Below are 17,995 nucleotides of genomic sequence, written 5' to 3' on the forward strand. Positions count from 1 at the left end.
CTTTAACAGTTGATAAATCAGGTGAAATTCTGTTAGAATTTTAAATGAACTGTGAAAACTTTTGTTTCTATATTTAAATGAATTTTTTTAAATAACTGTTCTTCCGTTAGACAACCAAAAGGTACATAACGAATAGGAAGTAACAGAAGCATTTAAAAAATGATCCTATTCTGAAAATTCTTCTAAGTAACCTGAAACGTGAGTACCACCTAACCAATGTTTTTAATAGTTTGTTTTCTGGTTATCTTGATCCATTATTAAAGGTTCTGTGGAAGTGACGTTCAGCATATCCATTAATTAGGAGAGCACATAATACAAGTCAGCTATGTTTTGATGTGTTGCCAATGAGGAATATTGGCTCTGTGTGTATGCATGCACACAAAACATGACAAAGGTCATTTTTAACTTGTGAATTCATAAAACTTCAAAATAGAGTACAAATATTTTTGTTCAGTTGAGGTGAATCTCAAGACTCCATAAGAAGTTTATAAATTTAATTAAAGAATTTACCGCAGGAAAGAAAAAAAAACAGGTTTTCCAAGACAATAAGTAAAAATTTAGGGTAGTAAATTTGGTAATAAAACAGAAGCAAGGTCAATTACACTCACTAAATATTAATTTTCTTCTTCAAACTTCGCTTGAAATGAACTTCATAAATAGGTGGCCTTTGATACATGCAGTATTCCCAGAGGAGCTCAATGCATGATGGAACTAAGGACTTCAAACTCCAAAACCAAACTTGGAATAGTCCTGACTTGACTGAAGTCATATTGAATTTTCCTTTACTTTTAGGGGAAGTATGATGTTGTTCAGAGTGGGTAGACAGAGTGACTGCTTTACTTCCTTCTCTTAAAAGAACTGCTTTTCAGAGATATCTCTCTCTCTCTCTTCATTGACAACAGAAAGAGCCAAATCAGTGGTTTGAGTTGGCCATAAGAGACTTAGCCTCAATTTCACTTGAGAAACTCTCTTGAGCTGTACTGCACTTGTTGTGTCCTTGCATTTTTGTGGAGACGTTTCTTTTTCAGTAGGAAATTTCAGGCTGCACAGTTTACCCATATTTCTTGTTTCTTTTCAGTACATGCTTGTCAAAATTAAAGCAGCAGTACATTCAGAGAGGCTACTTGCTGTTTGTCCTTGGAGTCCTGGAACCTGACCTGAATTTCTGACAGCAGATCACACCAGATTACAGTTAAATGAACCTCAGTATGCAAAGCCTGTTTTAAAAAATTAGTTCCCAGTTCAGCAGTTTTCAGGTTCTGGTCATGACAAAGTAATGCAAAGGTAGGGCAGCAAGGTAGGGAAGGTATCCTCATGGCCCTTCTTTAGGGATTTCATCTAAACCGAGGGGATTTGTTTTCAGAATTCAGTCATATGAATCCGGTGGCACAGAAGTATAAGTCTATTTGCTCTTCAGAAGGAGGCTTATTTGCAGCTTTGCAACAATACTGATGAGCCACCAATTCTTCTTTAAATCTTTTGGTGCTCTCTACAAAATGTCTTTTGTCATCTTACAAGGTGGCTGAGAACTGAAGGACAACTTTTCTGCTTTTTTCAAACCCACCAATCAAAACATTATTTTTTTTTATTTACAAAAAGTATTTCACTTCTATAAATAGGTATTGAAAGGGTGAGCTGTCAAAAATCACCAACATTTTAAGATGTTTGGACATTTTCCTCTATCTTTGTGATGCATAAATATACTAAGTCATCAGGTCTTTTCTTTGTTTCTTTTCATTCTCAACTGGTTTCATAAATTTTTCATCTGTAATCTGAAAAAAACTGAAACAGTAGTTTTTATATTCCTAATTTGGCGGGAGGACACCTTGAAAAGTATCAGATCATATTTACTATGTTATTCTTCATGAACTAAGCTAACTGGCATTAGCTAGATCTTAAAGGCAACGGAAAACTAAAAATCAGAAGTCCCAAAGGTATATGTCATTCCTTAGAATGGTGCTTGTCAGAAAGTCAGCAAGAGCATAATGGAATTTTTTTTTTTTTTTTTTTTTTTTTAGCAACAGTATCAGTATCAAATTGAATATATACATAACTTTGTATGTACACACAGAGAAACACTCTGACATTATAGATAGATAGATAGATAGATAGATAGATAGATAGATAGATAGATAGATAGATAGAGGCTGATTTATACCAGTTTTGAGACAGGTGGGTAGCTGTCTATATTTCTTCTAATATATCTTATACTAGCCCATCATTCAAGGATTTAGGTGATGGAGAACAAGATTTATGAACAAAGCAAATAAGACTCCTGGATTTCACTCTCTCCTGTTGTCAGCTATGAAGTTCTTGGAGAGTCTTAGCCTCAACAATCTTTCCTTTCACATAAGCAAGTGTAATACCGAAGATCAACCTCGACCTTTCATGAGCCTGGTGAATGCTCTCACCCCTGGGTCGGCCTCTGTCCCTGTCTCTCAACCCAGAGTTCTAAAACCTCAATTACTGGAAGGATAATAAAAGGGAAAATAATTCCCCCCAGAATTATTGTAATCCCCTATTGCTTTGCTAATACAGGCTTTTTTGTTTTACTCCTGAGATATGATCAATACTAGACACTTTTAAAAGTTATTTAGGCACCGTAAAGGGCAGATAATGGTAGTGTTTTCAAAAACATCACTGGGTGGGTGAATCTCAAATTTTTAGGTGCTTTAACACTTGTAAAGAACCGGTCTTGCACAACCCAGCAGAAACACTGGGGATTAGAACCTGGACTCTTAAACATTCAGACCAGAGAAGCAGCATTAAATCAGGCTTTCTACTGCTGGGAGTGTGATTAGATACAAACTTGACAGCAGTACTGGCAACAGCTGGAACACTTCTATTTAAAATTATATACTGTGCAGAATGGCATAGTTCTTTGATTGAAGATTCTTTATAATCCCAATGTATGTGTTTGTCATAAGGTAATTATACAGTGTGAACATCTCTTCGCATGATGACATCGTTCAGCTAACTGTGCTCAAGTACTAAATATATTATCCATGCATTCCTATGTATCTGGATGAATTCATACATGCTCACACATTAACATTAAATTCTATCTGGCTGATACTGTTACACTGAAAGTAAATTTAAATGGCAGTAAAAATAGTTTAAAATCCTGTGCTTCAAAGTGTACTCTTTTGTTTATGATATTAAGTTGTTTGTTTGTTCTCATAGATGTGTGGGAGATTCATATTCACTTATTACCCATGTTCAATATTTCTGTCATCTGTTCCCTGTACTTCTCATCAAGGGTCTTATCTTAGCCCCCACAAATCTATTCTACTTCTTACACATCAATTAGAAACTATAACATACATCCTAATCAGGGGTATTAAAATACATTTCTAAAGAAAACAATGAAAATAAATTAATCTTTTATTTCGTAACAATTGCTGGTTTTCTAATCTAACAAATTATTCTAAACCACTCTATTTTTACCCTGACCATCTTTTACATGTGTACAATGGACAGTGAAAGTACTGGACTCAGAGATAATAGAAAAAAAATTGCCTTAATCTACACTGATAAGGGTTACACATCATTTTTATTAATATATTACCATCACAAAGATAAGCGTGCTTAATTTTGGTAATCTCTAGTCAATATACAGCATGCCAGTTAAATATTTTCTATTTATTACTCTCCAGATGCACCATAATCAAGAGACCACAAGTAAAACTACAGTCACCTCTGGCCAGTCCTCTGCTATAAAGCAAATATGGGAGGGATGGAAACAGAGGACAGAGGAACTTCACAAACGGTAGGTTCAAATTTCCAAGAGCAAAGCCTTGCAGGGATATCAGAGCTCACCCTTGGACCAACGCAATACAGTATGACATTTGGCTTAGCTAACAGACTCTACAGATGCGTCTTACGCTTTCTCTTGTGCAGCTTCAGATATAGCCAAAATTATTTATCTGCCTGGAGAGTCTCAGGGTTTATATTTATTTAGGGTCAGTTCCCCAAGGAAAATCAGTTTGCTTTTTTTCCTAATCATTTTCATCTTTCTCTGCTACAGTTCTGGACTTAACTTCCCCAGAGCACATTCCAAGTCTTGACAGAGGAACTCAGTCAAGATCCATGCCAGGACCAGAAAGCTTGAAAGGCAGCAAAACCAGAAAAGGAGAGTCTGTGGAAAAGTGTGATTCTCAAAAAAGTCTGTCTAGTCCTAAAAGTGCCTATAGGCTTGCCATTTAAATTCTTCTGCTTCACATGGCTACCACTCACCACTCTGCTTTCCATACCTCCATGGTCTGAGCTATGAATGACAAATGGAATGAGATGACTTAAAGCCTTGAATTCGCTTTGGTGAGGTGGCACTACTGGCAGACCTCTACCAGCAGCATTTCATTTAGAGTTTGTCAGCTCCTGCCCTAGACTCCAGACTAGGTATGCAGCATCTGGCCTCTGTAAAAAGTATCTGCTACAGGCTGCCCGGGAACCTGCCAAGCATTGGTCACAGCTGCCGCCAACAGGAGTAAGAAAAATTACCTGACATCCAGGTCTCATGCTGAAATGTAGCAAGAGTTTACTCAGCCCAGGAAACTGGAAATGCTGTGTTTAGACCACTTCTTACCCTCCTAAGTTTGCACTGTGACACCTAGAACCTAAAATGAAGTGATGACTTCTATTCTTTTTTGGCAGCAAAAGCTTTAAAGCTTTTGTTGCACCAAGTAAGTTCACGTATATTTAAGAACCCTTTGTCAAACCTCAGGCATCGTTAGCTCAGACAGCTCAACTCTGGATTGCTCACCTTGCTATCCAGTCTTACGTTATTTATAACCTGAGCACTACAAAATGGTTATTACATTCCTTATTCAAAAGCAAATCTGGCTTAAAATTCAGTACAGTTCTACTCTCTGCTCCAGGCAGTAAACACAGGCAAACACTGAAACACACTCGCTATATCAAAACCTCCATTTTTCCCTACTTAGCTTCACTCCAGCTATTTGCTTCTTTTCCTTGGTGTAAAAAAAGAAGCTGGAGGGTAGAAACTGGGGGTAAATACTGGAGCTCTTATGCCTGAGAACGGCTGCTGAAGAGCTCAGTTTGGAAGCTTTTGTTTGAGATTACATACCTACGCCCTGCTTACCTCTAGCCCTGGCAGACCAAATTTACAAAAAACAATTCACAAGACTCTCTGAAAACTGAAGTCTGCAGGAATTAAACAGTTCTTCCTCCTCACTGCGATATGATTAGCTGTCTCCAAGGAGTGAGTGACGACGTCCCTCCCACTCAGCAGCTTCCGACTGACATTTCACTAAATAGAACTTGAATCTCAAAGGGTTGATCTGTCAAGCGGTTTCAAACCAGAAAAGATCAGGCAGGTTCAGCTTCCCCCCTCAGTTGCATCCTCATTTCTAATTTTCACATTTTATGCTTCATGCAAGTGTTAATTATGGAGATGAAAGCCAGCTTGCCTTTATTCATCCATTCTTAGCACGTACACAAAAGGAAAGTAGAAGTACATATAAAAACTGCCAGAAACGGAAAAGGCTGACTACAGTTTGAGGAAAGTAAAACAGAGCACTGATTGATGCAGCCCAGATAATCATCATCATCATCATCTTCATCTAATGTAGTAGGATTTTGTTATGCAAATCTTCTCTGACTTTGACCAGACCTTATGTAAAATCAGATTTTAAATTATATTAGAATTTCTGCTATGACTTAGAAGTAATCAGGGAAAGCAAATTTATACCATAGTTTATAGTATGACTGAAAGAACTATGACTTTCATACAAACAAGAAACTTGGTTTTTAAGTTAATGTCAAATTCTCAAAGACTATTAAGATGATTTTGCATTTCTGTGAGCCTCCATCAAATGGAAAGCATTTTAATTACATATAAAATGATTGATGTAATCAACAGATAAATATTTGAAAGTGGTATGTTTCCTGTTAAAAACACATTTATTTATATAGCCAAGCATGTATACACAAAATGATTAATACCCACCAATTATTTCAAATGACTGTTAGTTGCTAGGAAAAACTGGTATTATACTGAAACTAGAGCTGCACATTCCCTAATACATCCAGTATTTGCAAGAAAAGCACTGGGTTGGTCACCCAAAAGATATTTACAAATTCCAACAGAAATATTTTTATTAACAGATGATTATCAAGGACAGATCTACCAAGACTGATGTGATACCACCTCCATTTAACAAATATGCAGTCCAGTGCTCACTGCAGTACCCCAAATTTGTGAGATGCAGGATTCGTTTCTGTCTTTATCTGCTATCTGAGGGAATTCAAACCTACATGTATTTGCTTTGATAATTCCCATAAATCCTACTATAGGAGGCATTTTGGAGCAAGCCAGTATGATTATTTTTTTAAAGCTCCCACTCTCTGCTGTTGAAATTGTTCCACATGTTATAAATAATTACACATTCATTAGAGAACTATAACCTAAACATCTGGCTGGAAGGCTTTTCTCTGGTTCTAGACTTTTTTTCCTGCCTTTTTTTTTTTTTTTGTGTGTGTGTGTGTGTTAAACAAAAAGAAACCGCTCCATCATATTCACTCAGATAGAGAGAAAAAGTTTGTCTGTGTGGTAGAATGATGATGGGATAAGAACATGTGTTTCAACTTTCCCTTAGCATCATCTTGTTAACATAAGTAAGACTGGCAATGAAATCACAGCAGCCTCAGCTTTCACATGCACTTAAAAACCGTCGCGTAAATTCTCCAAAGACATAAAATAGGTGCTCTGATGCATGCTGAGGTACTATTAAAACATATCATGCCACATCCTCATTAGCTTTATTCAGGGCGTTAGCAAGAAGTGTATGTCTATCACATATACGTTTGTTGTAGCATATCCAAAAGAGGAAATTTTTTCTAAGAAGTCAAATACCTGGGTTGTAGAGAGCTCTCTAATACTTCTGTGTAAGTAATGAAAAAATTGCTAAGAAACAGGTTTGGAAATGAAAGACAAGATGTTTTTCTCAGGTGGTAAGATTTCAGTTCATGTTATGGAGTTAGGTGGGCGATGAGTCCAGCTTTAACAAAACAAAAACTACAGGCATAATGTTCCTCCTGAAGATGGAAAGGAAGATTAAGTGGTCATATCCCGAGCAATAGAGCAGTGTGAATAAATTCCTTTCTGAAATTTCTCAAATTCATATATATATATATATATATATATATTTGTGTGTATATGTATGTATATTTATGCCAGTGGCACCTAGCCTTTTAGAGCACATCAAGGCAAGTAGTCCTGTCTAGTTTGTCACTAAAGAAACCTGGGTTTGCGTGTGGGGTTACTTTTTATGTGAGGAAAGTAAACTGCATTTTAGAAAAAAATGTTGTTGCGTAAAACACGGATTAAAAAAAAAAGAAAAAAGAAAAAAGAAAAAAAAGAAGAGAGGCATAGGAAGACATTTTTTTCTCCCTCGTTTGTTAATGTTGATGTATGGCAGCAGCAGACTGCCCTGTCACAGTTAGGTACAGAAAAGTTGCCAAATGGAATAAGCAGCGTTCTAGAAAGTGCTGTAGTAGCTGGCATACAGTTTGTAAACACCTTAAATTTCTATGAGTCTATTGCCTCCATGGACTTCTCAAGGCAAAAGTGCCAAATGAGGATCTTTTGGGACTGCATAGCTTTATACAAACCTTTACAATTTGTTGTGCCTGAACTGCACTGACTCTCCAAATATACAATACACTGGACCAGTGCTTCTGGGAATACTGAATAAAGCTCCATTTTTCCACTCCAGAAAAACAACCACCTTTCTTAAAGGAGTAATAAGAAAAACATCTTCCTGTTATTTTGCTACCTTTGCATGTCCTTAAACCAGTACAGTTTGATACTTTGGTCCTTGTTTACCTTTTAAAGAAACGTGCTGCACTTCGGTAACGTACTGTTATCAGTAAAGATAGCAGGATATTGGTGGAGGATAAAAATTGCAATTTGAGATTTCTTTGTGCTTGTGGATATAACATGCTGCTAACGATGTTTTGCTTTACTAAAAGGAATGTATCAACAGAAGAATCAGTGCTGGCTTCTTGGGTGAAAGTTAGGGAACAGCTGGAGCTGTGCCAATTCTCCCTTTCCCTCAAAAAGCTGATCAACATCTGGATGCAATACTTTTCAACATGCTGTGCACTGTACATTATGCCCACATGACATGAGTCATACAAGATGTCATTTTAAAGCAAATATTAAACTAAAATTATATTTTAATAAACTATAGCATGAAAAATATTTAGCACTTTTCGAAAGGAAAAAAACCCAAACAACCACATACCAAACTTTTTGGTCCCAATTTGTAATTTATGCAGACTGTTCAGAATCAAATAAGCACTGAGACTTAAAGAATTTCACAATTTTGCTCTGAAAACAAGGCCAAAAAATGCAAAGGGGAGGGGGAATATAATCCCACTGTGTTTCTGAAAATAAAATCGTGCTTCGATATTCTCTGATTTTCAAGAAGAAAATGACTTCTCAAAATTCTCATACTGCAATTCCTGAACAGTCCATACCTTAATCACAGGAGTGCACGAATTGCTGATTTGGCCAGTGGAAGTTTTCCCAAATCCTCCTGCACAGACAAAATGCCTGACCCATGCTCTTTTTCCTGGCCTAATGTGTGTCACCCACTCCAGGGCCCCCTCTTATACTGATACCTCACATAGCAATATCAGTGTTTCTTGCAACACATTCACTTTTGCCTCACACAGAACCCCACCATGGGAGCAGGTTCCATGCTGATCCTGGCTCATGAAGGCTTGAATGGATTTGGGCCACAATTACAGAAAAGCCATGCATAAGAACTCAGAATCATCTACTCTTTCAGTGCAGATTGTACAAGCAGCTTTAACAAAGCAGAAACATCAAGTGAAAAACGCACACACACCTGTGTATGTGTGTGTGTATATATGTAGATACATATATATAGGAGGACATATAATACCTCTCTGACACTCCTAACATTCATCAAGAAACTGGTGTCTCCAAGGTCATACAGATTTTCTGTTTCTCCCAAGGTTTCCAAAATAAATGTCCCTGAAACATATCTCATTGTACCCTGAGTTTACTGAGCTAACACAACTCTGAGCATCAGCTGCTATTTGACTGACATTTTATAAACACAATCAGCAAGATTTTATATCTTGTGTTAATTCTTAATGGCTACATGTATTGAATTCAGATTACAGCCTTCAAAGTTTGAAATGAGACCTGCAGTGCATGTACAGGCCATCTCCTCCAGGATATCCATAAGGGATACTCTACTGTAATTGATTTTAACTTTACAAGCCATATTACTTCAACTGGAAAAGCTGCTATCAGAACTAATAGGAGCAAAATAATACCTAAATAATGAAAAAAAACCACAGTTCTGCTGAACATCTAAAGTGGCATAAATGTATTTATTTTTACCTGGGAGAACCACTGCTACTTCATGTAGGAAATTTCTAACTGATCTTTATAATAAGTAAGTACCATGTGAACCGAGGTTGTGTGCAAGGCTCCACAGCATGCTAAACACTCTAACATAAACTTCTGACATTTACAGAAGCCTTTGTAATCACTTAGCTAGCTAGACAAGAGAGAAAAAGGAGAGACAAAAACAAACAAACAAAAAAACGCACAAGAAGAAACCCCCTGTCTGAAATTTTATTTTATTCTTGGTATATTCCTGGTATATGACTTTTACTCAGGTTCATTAACAAGGCATGACAGACTGTGCTATTAAAAATGAAGTTTATCCCCTTATACAAAAAGTGCACAAGCTGTAGGTTTGCCTGGAAAGCATCACTGTTCTTTAGCTTCCAACTAGCAAAATTTTTAGCAAATGTTTGAATTACTACTATTAAGATGGAACAATTTGCAAAACAATACAAAGTGCAACACTTTTTACAAATTTCACTAATGCAAACCATTAGTAAACGGTGCCCTGTTTTGTTTTTTTTTTTTATCCATCTGATACCTCTCAGGAAAGCATTTCAAATAAATGGAGAAGAATATGTCACGAGGGGGAAGCATGAGTTGTTGAATTAAGGAAAAACCACCTCCTACTTTGAAGACATGTCTAAGAAGAGTACAGGTTGGCATGCTGAAAAATAACTTTGACTACCAGACAAAATGGCTAGTTCTTAGTAAACATTTTTTGTGTATAATTTGAAATTAGTATCAGACAAACACTTAGGTCATAGTAATAACTGACAACTTACAGGCTTTTTTAGTCAACCCAGACATCCTTTACTAGACCTCAATGGCTATTCCTAGGTACACTGAGATTTTCATCTGTAGATTGTTTCCTAGCAGGTATCACCCACCATCAGAAAGCAGTATGAGATCTGCTTTTTTTTTAAGTATGCAAAAAAAGTGTGCAGATTTCATCTGCAGGGTGTATTTTAAAGTTCAATAACCAACAGAAATTAATAAAAACAGACTGGTGAAAAAAGCTATTAGTTTCATTCTGCAATGAAATACTTACTGTGACTTTTGCTCTTTCAACTTATGAGTTTGTATGCAAATGCACTGCAGCTATCTGAAGTGTATTTTCTCTGCAGACATCCAAAACCAGCAGTTACCTGTCATATGTCTCCTTTCCTCCACTTTGCTATTAAGATTTTCAGAAATCTGTAGCACTGTTCCTATGGACTGACAAAGAGACACGCTAGAGGTGATTTGTCCTCTGTAGTTAAAAGCATCAAGTGAGCTCACTGGTTGGCTATTTGCTGGAGATTTGTTATAATTGGGGCAGTTTATACGCAAGGCATGTTGGAATTAGACTGAGGGGAAAAAATATAAAACATTGTCAGGAAAATTATGTAAAAATAATGTTAAAGTTTTGGAGAAAAAGTGCTGGCTTTATATTCTTGACTACATAGAGAATGAAATACAACAAAACAGCCTGTAATAAATGATCATTTCAGCTGGGAAGAATACGGATTTACTTATTTCTCACCTAGTGAAACATAAAAAAAAAAACCACCCTACTGGCAACTGGAATATGAATTATTATCTGTATAGATGATTTAGCTAAGGTGAGATAAATAGGTTGTCAGAAGACAAAAGGGGAAGAATGAGGATTCTGAGAGGAAAAACCTTCAAACCATGTCACATTCCTTGAAAATGAGGATTTTCATAAAGCTATTGTTTTACACAATAAAAAACGAGGATCTCAGGATAACCCATCATGTAGTGCCTTTCAATAAGAAGAAAATTAGTGCGCTGTGGGAGGTGTTAGGGAAACTAGATGGGAATTCAAGGCAGTAGTTTGCACAGAGAAGCTATAGGGAGAAATGAGCATGCATGAAACATTTCACAACAGCTTCCAGGCATGATAGAAGCACTTCAGGACTACTGCACCTGTGTCCAGAGAGAAGAAAATAGATTTTGATTTTTCACCAAAATTTCAAGGCTTAAACTTGACGAGAAAAAACAGAACACTGATTTATTGCCTCTGAGTCTACCGCCCAACTACAACACCAATTCCTCTTTTTTTTTTTTTTTTTTTTCTCTATTTTCACTCAGATACAGAGAGCTGTCATTTCTGCAGAAACACCATAGCTCCACTGTGTAAACTAAGAAGCAAGGTACCGAGAGCTTTTGCAAACACTGGGTAACCACAGGACGCAGCAGAGCATAACTCCTTGAAGACAGCCTTGAACACCTTGTTCAGGTTGGCTAGGGGAACAAATCAGCAAGCTGATGGAGAAAGAACAGTGTAAGTATATACTTCATCTCTCAAGTTTACAACAGGGAAGTGAAGCTAACAGTAGCCAAACCATTTCTGTACTAGAGTTCTGCTGTTTGAAAGAAAAAACAATAATCTCTTTCTCTCTGTCTTATTAATGTTTAATGTCATTACTTGATTTGCTTGTTGATGAAAGGATTAAGCCCTAAAGGTATAAGGAGTTATAAAACACACTTTATTAAAGGGATAAAACAATGAGTTTAGCTCTTACTAGATATTTTTACCACATGGGGAATAATCCCATAGACATCCTACTGAGTAAAGGGGAGTTTGTATTTTATTTTCTCAAGAGAAATCACTCTATTTTACCTAATGATAATGAATTAGAAGGCTGGTCTGAGATCTTAACAATGACTTTTTTTTTGCAGCTTCAACACACCCGGGGAACTCATTGTCATCAGGTCATGTTCAACAACTGGATTTTAAGAAGGCTGATGAATTCTGATCATAAATTACATATCCTTGTAAATCCAAAATGTTTAAATGGATTTGATGTCATGCTAAAGCTTATTTTAAGATTTCCCTTTAGAATTTTTGTCTTCCTTAGGCAGACCTTGGTTTGAGAGGTACAGATATGTTGTTATGGTGTCTGTTTGCACAACAGGTTAATCAGAAATTATAACACATGCAATGCTCTTGCCCAGAAATGGAAACTCAAATTACACAAGAAATTATTGCTTCTCTTTCTACTGAGTACCCTGAAAGAACAGCAGTACTATAAGGAACATTGACTTAATGCAGAAGAAGGTGCCTACATTTGCATCAATTTGAAAACAAATACTATCAAAATCAAGTAACTGACCTATGGGTTGACAGACACTGAAGTAGGGATCCTTCATGCTGAAGCAGTGCATCCCTTCTTAAAAAGTCTTCTAAAAATTTTCTTAAAAAGGTGTGATCCTGCGTAGGCCCAGTAGATTCAGAATCCTTTGCTTTTGTCGTGCTTCATCATAAATTACATTATTATATAAAGTTCTCTGCAGTAGGTATCTGTGGAGGTGACAGTGTAGATGTTTTTTCTAAATTGGGGAATAGATGAAATACAGCTTTCAGAAAACAACCATTAAGTAGATCAGGCACGATCAGCTCAAACATGACCTGTGCAGACTGACACCACTGAACAACACAATATGCTTAGGTTATATTCTTCTCCCTCCCTTTTTCTCCCAGGTTCTTAATTCTCAATTAGACCTTTCTTCTGGTGCTTTGGGCAATGCTAAGCAGTATTTTATTCTGTGCCTGTAATTTCAGTTGCCATGATATAATTTTAATCATTAGTGCGACTACAAACGTGGATGGTTGGGAACTGATGTTTGTATGTGCCACAGAAAGGTAAGGATACCTGACAGGTAAGGATACCTGACAGGTAAGGATATGTGCTCTCGTCCAGCAGCATACGCAGGCACTCTGCTCAGCTAAGGGAGGCTACACCGACAGTGAATGGGATCACAGAATGTCTGAAGGTCTTTATTGTCTCCACTTTCTATTTTTATACAATTGTTTATCAGATATGTTAAGTATTTGGAGCTGATTTGCATTTCTATTTTCATTTGCTGTGCAAAGGCTTCCCCTCCCTCCCCCACCCCCTCTAAAATCAACAGCAGTTAATACTCCTTCCTTCTCTCTCACAATACGAGTTGTTTGCCTCTCCTCAGGCACTTGTCACATTCTGGAAAGACAGGCAAGCTACTAAGGCACTGCTAGCAAGCTGAAGTTGTGCACTGCTTTGTTGTGTCAAATTATTTGGCTTTTTCTTCTAATCAGGCAGAATTCCAAGGGCTACAACGACCACATGTTCTCTGAAGGGGTCTAAGGAAAACAGCTCTTTCCAGATTTATCAAGTCACATTTTTCTGTTCTTCCACTGCCATTAGTCTCTCATGGAAATCAAACACAACACAAGATAGGGATGTCCCACACATTATTGTAGCAGAATAAAATAAGAAACCTAACCTACCAGTTTTACACTTCTCACAAAACACCCTGCAGCTGGCAATAGGTAAGCCACTAGTTACACATAGTACAATATCTGCAGCAATTCATTTTAAACAGAGAAGGCAAAAAGAAGGATTTTCTCTCTCTAAACTCTTCACGCTCCATTATAATTGTATGTATTTTTTTTAAATCCTCTTTGCTGTTCTCTTTTGTCTGTTTGCATTTCTCTTTGCAGCCGTTTGTTAGGAAAGCAAGAATAATCGAGTTCAGATAATCGAGTTCAGATAATCGAGTAAAATACAGAACAAACACAGGTTTTAAGGTTCTAGAGTTTCCATAAAACAGCTGGTTCTTTCTCTATTTATTTGAATATCTGGATTTATGCCCTTCCTTCTTCCAACCAGGTAAGCAGCAGACATACTCTGATTCAACGTGTTGTTCTCTCACTGTTTCTAAAATCAGCTGTAAATTAACTGTAGCCGGGGGGGTAATTCTCTCAGAAGCCTGGGCATTCTACTGCCAGGAGAACAAGAGAAAAAGTTAAGAAAAAAAGCTAGGAAAAAGAAAGGCTAAGACATAACACCTTACAGGTAGCTTCTAGCTGTGAGGAAGTGTGCTTTCTCCTTTGGAAAGTATACTGAGGCAGTGTTAGGAAGGAAGCCAGATACACTGAAAAGCTGGCATTGCACTGACCCAAAACGCACCAGGAGGTCACTCAGCAGTACTTACATGCCAAAATAGCAGTCCTGCTGTTCAGACAGAATATATGGGTGCAGTGTTAAAATTACTGACCTGTCCATTTCTAAAATTGTGCTTGAATTTGAAGTTCATAAGGCTGACCTTTAGACTGATATCCCTTACATGGTCCAACCTTTGAAGTCACCCAAGATAATAATGTTTGTTTATCCGGACTGTGCCTGCTAACGTGTAAGAAAATATCATAAGTACTTTACACTGGCCACAGGCTGGATATTAAATGGTAATGTTAAACTGTAATAAATTTTCATATGGTTCTTATTCTCCTCATGAATAGAAACCTTTAATCCTGATCATCTTCAGCCAGAGTGGTGACCCAGAAGGCTAAGCCCTCAACTCTTCACAAGGATCTTGCTCCTAGGTGACTAGCAGGACAGAGTGCTATACCCAACTTCTTTCTCTGTTCTGTGGAAGCAGTGAAAGAGACGTATGCAGCATAAATGTGGGATATTTCCTCTTATTTTCCAATCAGTTAGTTTTGAACACCAAAGAAAGTACAGGATATAAGGGGTAATTTCCTTTCCTTTGATTCCTAAGTTCCCCTCATTTTAGCTGATGCACACATCTGATCAAGTGATTCAACATGCTAATCAGTACCAGAGAGATTCTGCTCTGGCAAGTCTCAAAATTCCAAAACCTAAAATAGTAGATGAGCACTCTCATTTCCATAAAGCTGGTAACTGACAGTGTTTGAAAGATCACTTATGCCTTTAGTGCCTCTTATCCCAGGCTAACAACTTCCTACGCTAACTAGCAACTTTGCTGTCAGCACTATTTGCCACGGTGACACCTAGCCTCTTGTCTCTTCGATTTGTTCTTTTTCATTGTTCTATCATGGAATCACCGAGAAAAAGTTAAAACAAAGGAAATCAAACAGGTTTCCCCAAGATCTGTCCCCTATAAAATTTGGTAGTCTAGGTAGACTTTTTAACTTTAGTAACTTTTAACCCAAGAAAAAATTCTCAGAAATCCTCAACTTTATAGTGAGTGCTGTCCAGTTACTCAGAGTTTTATTTTACTGTTGATTTTAACAGGAGTACAGTTAGGTCAAGACCAAGCACTTTGAAATTTCACCCTGAACACAATGGCTTCATTTCTTCTCTATGAAGCTCCCCAAGTGCAAATGACAGTTTTTGTTCAGTGGATGCCTGCAAACAATCCTAGGGATGTTTTTGCAATTCTTTGTGTCCCCATCCCAGTAAAAGATATCTGTCTCTCTCTTTCCCCACTACCAGTCCTTGTGCTGGAGAAAGAGTTGTGGGATTCTGAAATATGCTGACCCAGATGATGTCTTATCCTCCGTTTGACACTTTTATAGCTACAGTATGGAAAAAGAAAGGGGCCTTTGAGAGTGCCATCAACAGGTATCAGAACTGCGTTTCAGCAGGACTTGTAAAAATAATATGAATTTAAGTCTTACCAAAAATTGTATTTCCTTCTGTGACAGCTGCCCTTCATTCAGACTCTTTCACTTTGAGGATCAGCTGAAGGACCTAAAGGACACAAAGAGCTGCTTTTCTCCAATCACATCAGACATGGGGGCTAGCCCATACAGTTTGGTCAAGTATATAAATTCTGGGGGAAAAAAATAGCTCATCGGTAAATTTAAGTATTTTGTTGGTAACTTTGGGGCAAGAATTAACCTGTGATTTTATGAGAAAGGGCAGAGACATGTTTTAAGTTCTGTTTGTACATGTCCTTAACACCAGAATCCAATTAACAATGACCAGAAGAGAAAACAATAAATATTTGGCAAGGTTGTGCTTCATATTTGGTTATATATCTTGCCCAAACAAGTCTGCAATTACTTCAGGTCAAACTACAGAAACCTCTTTCTTATGTTACCACACAACCAGCCAAAAAAAAGAACCACTAAAGTGTGATTTTCCTTACTATCACACAGAGATATCGTCAGAGGTTACTTGAGAAATGGGGTTCTCTGCTGGAGATGAACCTCAGCACGTCATTGCTTATGACCTGGCTATTTTTGCATCAATTTCCTCCTTTCCAGTAATGGTGCGAAACTTGTTGAGTCACCCCAAATAACATGTATCCTTTACTCAAGTAAAATCAAGCATCAGTCACATCCTTTGGAAAACTGGAAATTAATTGAAAGATTCTTTCTTAACAAAAGTTACTTCAGGAAAGAAAAATTCCTTCTAACAACAACAAAAAAAACACCTCCAAGAGGTGCTGGCTGACAGAAGCAATGAGGTTATTAGCAAGAGAATCAGAAACACTCATGGTAAAAAAGAAAGAAGATAAATTAAACATTCATATTTTATCTCAATTTCTGAAATATATGTTCTTAAGCCTACTTTGAAGTACGTGATTAAATTCTCCAAAACCTTTTTATCTCCCCTTGATTGCTAAAGTTTGCTATCAGTGCAGAGCGTGTAGCTGATATTGTATATCATCAAACTTGTTTCTTTATCTTCAAAAGTAACATCTAAACTTGTTATGAATAAACATAAACAGGGTGCCTGTTCCTCGTTTATTAAATATAAGCTGTAATAGAGAGAGAACGCGAGCGCATTCTGTAGTATAGCAGCAATGGAAAATGTTGTGTTCTCAGCTCAAGAAGAAACATGACCTGAGATGAAGAACAAGCAGGGTTTTGAAAAGGAACGATATGCACAGGTCTCCAGGGAAGCCTTACGATAACAAAATGACACCTAATTTTTGCCTGCACATTTGGTGGCCTGCAGGAATTAAAGAAGAGAGGATGGTGATGTTGCTGATGACAGTTGACTCCTTCTGGCCCAGAGCTCTATAAGAAGTTCTGACTCTGAAGGTGGGGGTAAGTACAAAACACAAGAGAAACGCAGCCACAAAAATAAGCAAAGAAGAAAGCCTCCTAAGACCCATAGCAAAATATTCAATATAACGCAATGTAAATGTATCAATAAAGTATAATGAACAATTCTACATTGCTGGCATAGCTATGTAATTTACAGAGTTGCCATAAGATAATAGTTTTGAAGAGCCTGCCAAAAGCCTGGTAATTTGCATATAATTGTCAATAATGCTTTCCCATTTACGAGATGGAGGTTTTGTTTTTCACAGGATAGAGTTATTGGAATTCAATTTGCAGTCTCTGTTTTTATGACTTTTCTATACAATACTGTATTATTTAGAAATAAATGGGGAATTTTAGATGCAGTTTTCTATCTCCTGCCCCAAGGCAAAAAATAGAGATTACGTTTTCACTAGAAATTAATAAAAATATAAAGAAAAATATTTAAAAGGAAAAATGCAACACTTCTTTGGATCTCAGTTCACCTTATATGCAAACATTTCTCAAATTATTTGTCTACAGTTTCAATGAAATAAATATCCTGATTTATTTTACAGCAAAATCGAGATTCAGCCTTTGACTCACTATACCCATGGGGTTGAATTTATCAGGGGTTTGAGTTACCTTAGAATGGTTAGTTTAGCAATACCAGATTTTGAAGCTAATTGGATGGTCTGAAAAACATATTTAACATCATATTCCATATTGGGATAGTGTTTTCCAGTATCATGAACAATATTCTTTCTTTGCAGCACTCTGACTGGGGATGAAATCCTCATCCT

This window comes from Athene cunicularia (assembly GCF_003259725.1).
Source record: "Athene cunicularia isolate RWA chromosome 4 unlocalized genomic scaffold, athCun1 chr4_part2, whole genome shotgun sequence".
Lineage (NCBI taxonomy): Eukaryota > Metazoa > Chordata > Aves > Strigiformes > Strigidae > Athene > Athene cunicularia.